Genomic DNA, 6,928 nt, shown 5'->3' with positions numbered 1-6,928 from the left:
AAATCCAAAGGCCTCAGGTTCAGTTGGTGCTGCTCTGCAAACTCCTTGAAGAAGAAGAGTTGTTTGGATTTGATATCCCGCCTTTCACTCCCCTTCAGGAGTCTCAAAGCGGCTAACAATCTCCTTTCCCTTCCTCCCCCACAACAAACACTCTGTGAGGTGAGTGGGGCTGAGAGACTTCAGAGAGAAGTGTGACTGGCCCAAGGTCACCCAGCAGCTGCATGTGGAGGAGCGGAGACGCGAACCCCGTTCCCCAGATTACGTGACTACCGCTCTTAACCATTACACCACAGTGGCTCTCCAAAAATGACGCCGAAGCTCCGGAATCAACCAAAGCCAACTCCTCCACCGCGTGGCCATTCGGGAGCTCTAAGACCACCTTCAACATTATGCTTGCTTTGGGGTGTCCGAGCCGAGGACTTTCGCTGTTGCTCCCGCCTGGCTGTTGCCTCGGTTCACCACCAGCCAGGCTTCCCCGTTTCCTGAAGTCTGGGGTTCCTCTGCCTCTGCCTGCTGGGTGGCCCCAACCATTCCCTGTGTGCTGGTCCCAGGGGGAGGTTACAGTGAGGCGTGGTCAGAGTCCGGTCCTGGGTTGAGGGTCTGGAGACTGTCCACCCAAGGGTGAAGCGGGGTCCAAAGCGAGGGGCCGGGCAAGGTCGGGAGCTCTGGAAGAACAGGTCTGGGTGCTGGCAGAAACAGGTTTCCAACGACGTTGCTCCCGCAACCTGGCCTTTATCTTCTCTGAGGCCAGGGGCGGTCCCGGCCCACAGGTGACCCGCCTCTCCTGGCCTTAAGGCGAGCACTCCTCCTGAGAGAACCCAGTTCCCTCCGCCTCTCTGCCCTGAGCCTCTGCAGCTCAGGAGAGGCTGGAGGGTTACTGGACCCAGGGGGAGGCTCACCTTCCCCTGACAGGGCTGGGAGAGGCGCACCTGTAGGCAATTGGTCCTCAATCACCTCCGGAGCCAGAGTGGATTCATCTGGTGTCTGCTCCTGAGGATCCGACACAGGTGCAGGCGCTTCAGACTCAAGGCCCTGCCCCGGCTCAGCCGGCCTTGGAGGCGGGGACTCCTGTGCAGGCTGGGATTCCTCCGGTTCAGTCTCTGAATCAGATTCCCAGGCCATCACACCCTGCCAGTTACGACGCTCTGGACACACTCTGGCAAAGTGCCCCGTTTTCTGACAGAAAAAACATCTCTTGGCAGCTTGCCCCTGTTATTTTCATATCTTTTCCCTGAGTAGACCGTGAAACTCTACCTCGCCCTATTCTTATGGGTTGACCAACTCTCCGAACTCGAGGTCAATCGGCTGCCGCTTCAACCAATCAGTGCTACCGAACAGCGCCCCTTGTGGCGGCCACGCAGGTACTGCAGGCAAAGGCGCGCTTCCCTATACTTTGACAGCTCTCAAATACAAAGTTTCCGAGTTCAATTGACTGTGACTGATCTAATCAAAATGTTGCAACCAGCTTCCGGAAAAGCGAAAGCGCTTTGATCTTCTAGGACAGTTTTCTTCATAAATTCACTATAAATCAGCCGTACATCGGATCTTCACCGGACCACTTTTATTCTGCTTCATATCACAAGGACTATCAAAGGGGGGTGGCCATAATCCCTCAAGCAAGGAGGCACGTACACTACAGCCCTTCCCAGTTGGCATGGCAACCTTGATAGTCATCCTGATGGGCTCAGACAGAAGACTATCAAGAACACAACGAACTGCATACACTAGTGGATTCAACACGGACTATGACAAAGGGACAGTGATCGGATTCCCCTCAGGGGGCAGGAAACTGCGCCTATCCTTTTGTCTTCTGGAAATGACTCATGGGGAGGGGGGAAAGGGGCTCTGGCCAGGTGTCATGGTACTCAGATTACCTGAGCAACCCCTCCCCTGACTCCTCCTGTTTTTAATGTAGTCATGATGTAGTTACGATGTATTTCTAGGGGTGTAACTCAGGGGATTAGAAGCTAATAAAAGTTGGGGTCTTCTTTTGTTCTGGGCTTCCATCTTGCTTCACCTCGTGGCCGGTGGGAGTCCTGTCGCGACAGTCTTTCTTCAATAAAGACCGAGCCTACAGGCTGCTGATTTGCTCCAAATTGCTTTGGTTGGTGTCTTGATTTCTGCCCAAGGGAGCCCTCGGATTCTCCGGTAACAAGAGCAAAAGTAAAAATATTTTAAATAAATACATAAAGATATTCAAGGAGCCCATTGCTGTATACAGTGCTAATGTTACCATGGATTAAACTAGGGGGTTTTTTTTATTTGTTTAAAAACATTGTATGATTTATTCTTTGTACCCCGCCCATCTGGCTGGGTTTCTCCAGCCACTCTGGGTGGCTTCTAAGCAGCCCATGGGGGTCGTTTAACCGGCCCCCGAGCCACCCTTGAACTGAACTGCCCGCTTCGCGAGTCCCCACAAGCTCAGGCTACCTTTTGGGGTGGCCAGGATGACATAATAGCAGCACGGGACATTTCAGCTGACAGCTAGAGTGGGCATAAGACAAACAGACTGCTGCGTTGATATTTGACAAGGTGACCACAGCTGTGCTTATCTCCATTTCCATTCTTTGGCCACATAGAATGGTGTCGGCTTCTTTTGTTTCTGAGATACATGGTACAAGTGGTGAGGCAACACATGCCATGGTCACATTACTTTGTATCAGTCTGAGCATCCGTTTCTTTGGCCTTGACTGTCATTGTCAGCTGAAACCACAGTAACAGGCTTTCCTGGGCTGTGTCCTCATGCTACACCCCAACCCCCAATGGTCTGCTGAGTCTATCTTGAGCCATCATGAAATCAGGCTCTGGTCACTTGATCAGATTATCAGGACACAAACATGGAAAATTCTCTCTTCAAATGACTAATCTCTTCACCACATATTTATGTATTTGAGGGGGAAACATTGTAGCTCGGTGGCATGCAGAAGGTCCCAGGTCCCTTCCCTGGCATCTCTGATTAAATAAGAACTAGGGAAGAATTGTCACTCCCTGAGACCCCATCAGGGCTATGCGGACAGATATTCTGTTGTTGTTGTTTTTTAAATCATGGTTTTTATTGAGTTTTCCATATTTCATTTCATTTTATAATACATATCCCAAGCTTATATTACTGCTCCAAGCGAGCATCGACTTCCTTCCATCATTCTTTCTGACTTTCCTATTAGTTTAACATATTTGTCACATTTCTATAATCACTTCTTTACCATATATAATCATTTAACAATCACCCTTTCATTTGTAAATTAGCTCCTTCTTTCCACATTACAAAACATTTCACATTAATGTTACAAACGTTTTTAGGTGTTTACAACTTTCTTTCAAATAATTTATAAATTTGCTCCAGTCCCTTTGAAATCTTTCAGCGGGTCGGTTCCTAATTTTCTCCGTCAACTTTGCCAGTTCCACGTACTCTACCATCTTTATCTGCCAGTCGTCTAGAGTGGGGAGCTCTTGCTGTTTCCATTTTTGGGCCAGAAGGATTCTTGCCGCCGTTGTGGAGTACATGAATAGGTTAACATCTTTTTGGTGGATTTCCTCGTCAATTAATCCTAATACAAATACTTCTGGCTTTTTACTATTTATAATGAATTTTAAAAGGTATTGACCTTTTTAAATTCATTATAAATAGTATCCCAGAAGATTTTAACTTTGATACAAGTCCACCACATATGTAGGAAATTCCCTTCTTCTTCCCTACATTTCCAACATAATTTATCTTGGCTTCTATACATTTTGGCTAATTTACTTGGTGTGATGTACCAACGGTACATCATTTTCATTCAGTTTTCTTTAAGTGCCACACATGCCGTAAATTTGATTGTTTTATTCCACATTACCTGCCACCTCTCAAAATCAATATTGTGCCCCAGATCCTGTGCCCATCTTATCATCACACTCTTTACCTCCTCATCCTTTGTTTTGCACTCTAGTAGTACCTTATACATTTTTGATATCATTTTCTTATTACTACCCAGCAGTTCTGTCTTAATCTCTGATTGGATGTTACTAAAACCATTGCTTTTATTGTCTTTCTTAAAGATATCTTGTAATTGGTGGTATTGTAACCAATCGGTTAATTATCCTCTCAATTCTTTGAATGATTTTAACTTTACTTTACCATCCCCCTCCAGTAACATGTCATAGACCAAATGGAGCAAACAGCACGCAGACCTAGTGGTGGGAGGAAAAAATCCTTAAATAAGAGACACGGGGGAATGATTAATGGACTTCAATGTCTGTACACTAATGCGCAAAGCATGGGAAATAAACAAGATGAGCTTGAGCTCTTGGTACAGCAAACTAAATATGACATAATAGGCATCACTGAAACCTGGTGGGATAAGTCCCACAATTGGAATGTAATAATGGGGGGATACAATCTATTTCAGAGAAACAGACCAGACAAGAAAGGAGGAGGAGTGGCGTTATATGTCAGGGATGTGTATACCTGTGAAGAGATCCAAGATTTAGAACCTCAAAGCCAAAGTGAGAGCATTTGGGTCAAAATTAAGGGAGAGAAGAATAACAGAGACCTCATTAAGATTAAAAAAGGATGTGTACAAAAAATGGAAAAGGGGGGAAACCACCAAAGAGGAATTCAAGCAAATAGCCAGCACGTGTAGACACAAAGTCAGAAAAGCTAAAGCACAGAATGAACTCAGGCTTGCTAGAGAGGTTAAAAGCAACAAAAAAGGCTTTTATGGGTATGTTTGTAGCAAAAGGAAGAACAAAGAAACAGTGGGGTCACTCAGAGGAGAAGATGGTGAAATGCAAACAGGGGACACAGAAAGGGCTGAACTCCTCAATGCCTTCTTTGCCTCAGTCTTCTCCAATAAAGAAAACAATGCCCGACCTGAAGAATTTGGAGCAAATGATTCAGCAAAGGAAACACAGCCCAGAATAACTAAGGAGATAGTACAAGAATACTTGGCTAGTTTAGATGTATTCAAGTCTCCAGGGCCAGATGAACTGCATCCAAGAGTATTAAAAGAACTGGCAGATGTGATCTCAGAACCACTGGCAGTCATCTTTGAGAATTCCTGGAGAACAGGCGAAGTCCCGGCAGACTGGAGGAGGGAAAATGTTGTCCCTATTTTCAAAAAGGGGAAAAGAGAGGACCCAAATAATTACCGCCCAGTCAGTCTGACATCAATACCAGGGAAGATTCTGGAGCAGATCATTAAGCAAACAGTCTATGAGCACCTAGAAAGGAATGCTGTGATCACCAATAGTCAGCATGGATTTCTCAAAAATAAGTCATGTCAGACTAACCTGATCTCGTTTTTTGACAGAATTACAAGCCTGGTAGATGAAGGGAACGCAGTGGATGTAGCCTACCTTGATTTCAGCAAGGCATTTGACAAGGTGCCCCATGATATTCTTGTAAAGAAGCTGGTAAAATGCGGTCTTGACTATGCTACCACTCAGTGGATTTGTAACTGGCTGACTGACCGAACCCAAAGGGTGCTCATCAATGGTTCCTCTTCATCCTGGAGAAGAGTGACTAGTGGGGTGCCACAGGGTTCTGTCTTGGGCCCGGTCTTATTCAACATCTTTATCAACGACTTGGATGATGGACTCAAGGGCATCCTGATCAAATTTGCAGATGACACCAAACTGGGAGGGGTGGCTAACACCCCAGAGGACAGGATCACACTTCAAAACGACCTTGACAGATTAGAGAACTGGGCAAAAACAAACAAGATGAATTTTAACAGGGAGAAATGTAAAGTATTGTACTTGGGCAAAAAAAATGAGAGGCACAAATACAAGATGGGGGACACCTGGCTTGAGAGCAGTACATGTGAAAAGGATCTAGGAGTCTTGGTTGACCACAAACTTGACATGAGCCAACAGTGTGACGCGGCAGCTAAAAAAGCCAATGCAATTCTGGGCTGCATCAATAGGAGTATAGCATCTAGATCAAGGGAAGTAATAGTGCTACTGTATTCTGCTCTGGTCAGACCTCACGGAGTTTTACGTTCTAAGAGATTTTTATGTCTAGTCCATACCTCATACAAGGATTTTCTAATGATGTGGTGCAGAAACCCTCTGTGAACTTTTGTCTTTCCATACCACAGGTAGGCGTGCCACCCGTATCTATTATCGAATCCCTCTAAATCTAGTACCTCCTCATTGTCTCATGCTATCCAATCACGCAACCAACAAAAACAAGATGCTTCATAATAAATTTTTAGATCTGGCTGGGAGAATCCACCTCTTTCTTTTGCATCAGTCAGGATTTTATATTTGATCCTAGGTTTCTTTCCCAGCCAGATATATTTAGAAATAAGTTTTCGTCAGATGTCAAATTGTTTCGTTCCACATATAATAGGAATGGTCTGGAATAAGATTAACAGTTTCGGAAGCATGTTCATTTTAATATCAGCAATTCTGTCCATCAACGATAATTTCATTCTGGTCCAAATTTCCAGGTCTTGTTTAATCTCTGTCCACACCTTTTCGTAATTATCTTTATATAAGTTGATGTTTTTTGTCATTAGCCATACCCCCAAGTATTTTACTTTTTTTTGCAATTGTTAGTCCTGTTTTCATTTGTAACTCTTCTATTTCTTTACTATCCATGTTTTCTGTTAGTAGTTTTGTTTTGCTCTTATTAAATTTAAATCCAGCAAGATGACAATATTCTTCTATTTTTTCCATTGCCTCAATTGAACTATTTATTAGTTGTTCCAACGTCAACACTACATCATCTGCAAAAGCTTTATATTTGTATTCTTTTAAACCAATTTCTATACCTTTTACTCTTTTTGTTTCAGTTTTTTTTTCAGCAGAACATCTAGTGTTGTTATGAATAATAATGGCAATAGCAGGCAGCCCTGCCTTGTCCCCTTCGTTATCTCAATTCTTTCCGTTAAAGTATTGTTAATTGCGTGGACAGGCGGAGTCCCCAGATCCTGCACGGCCC

The sequence above is a fragment of the Podarcis bocagei genome (assembly GCF_964188305.1).
Source record: "Podarcis bocagei genome assembly, chromosome: W".
Lineage (NCBI taxonomy): Eukaryota > Metazoa > Chordata > Lepidosauria > Squamata > Lacertidae > Podarcis > Podarcis bocagei.
The sequence above is the reverse complement of the archived record's forward strand: the minus strand, read 5'-3'. Positions refer to the sequence as shown.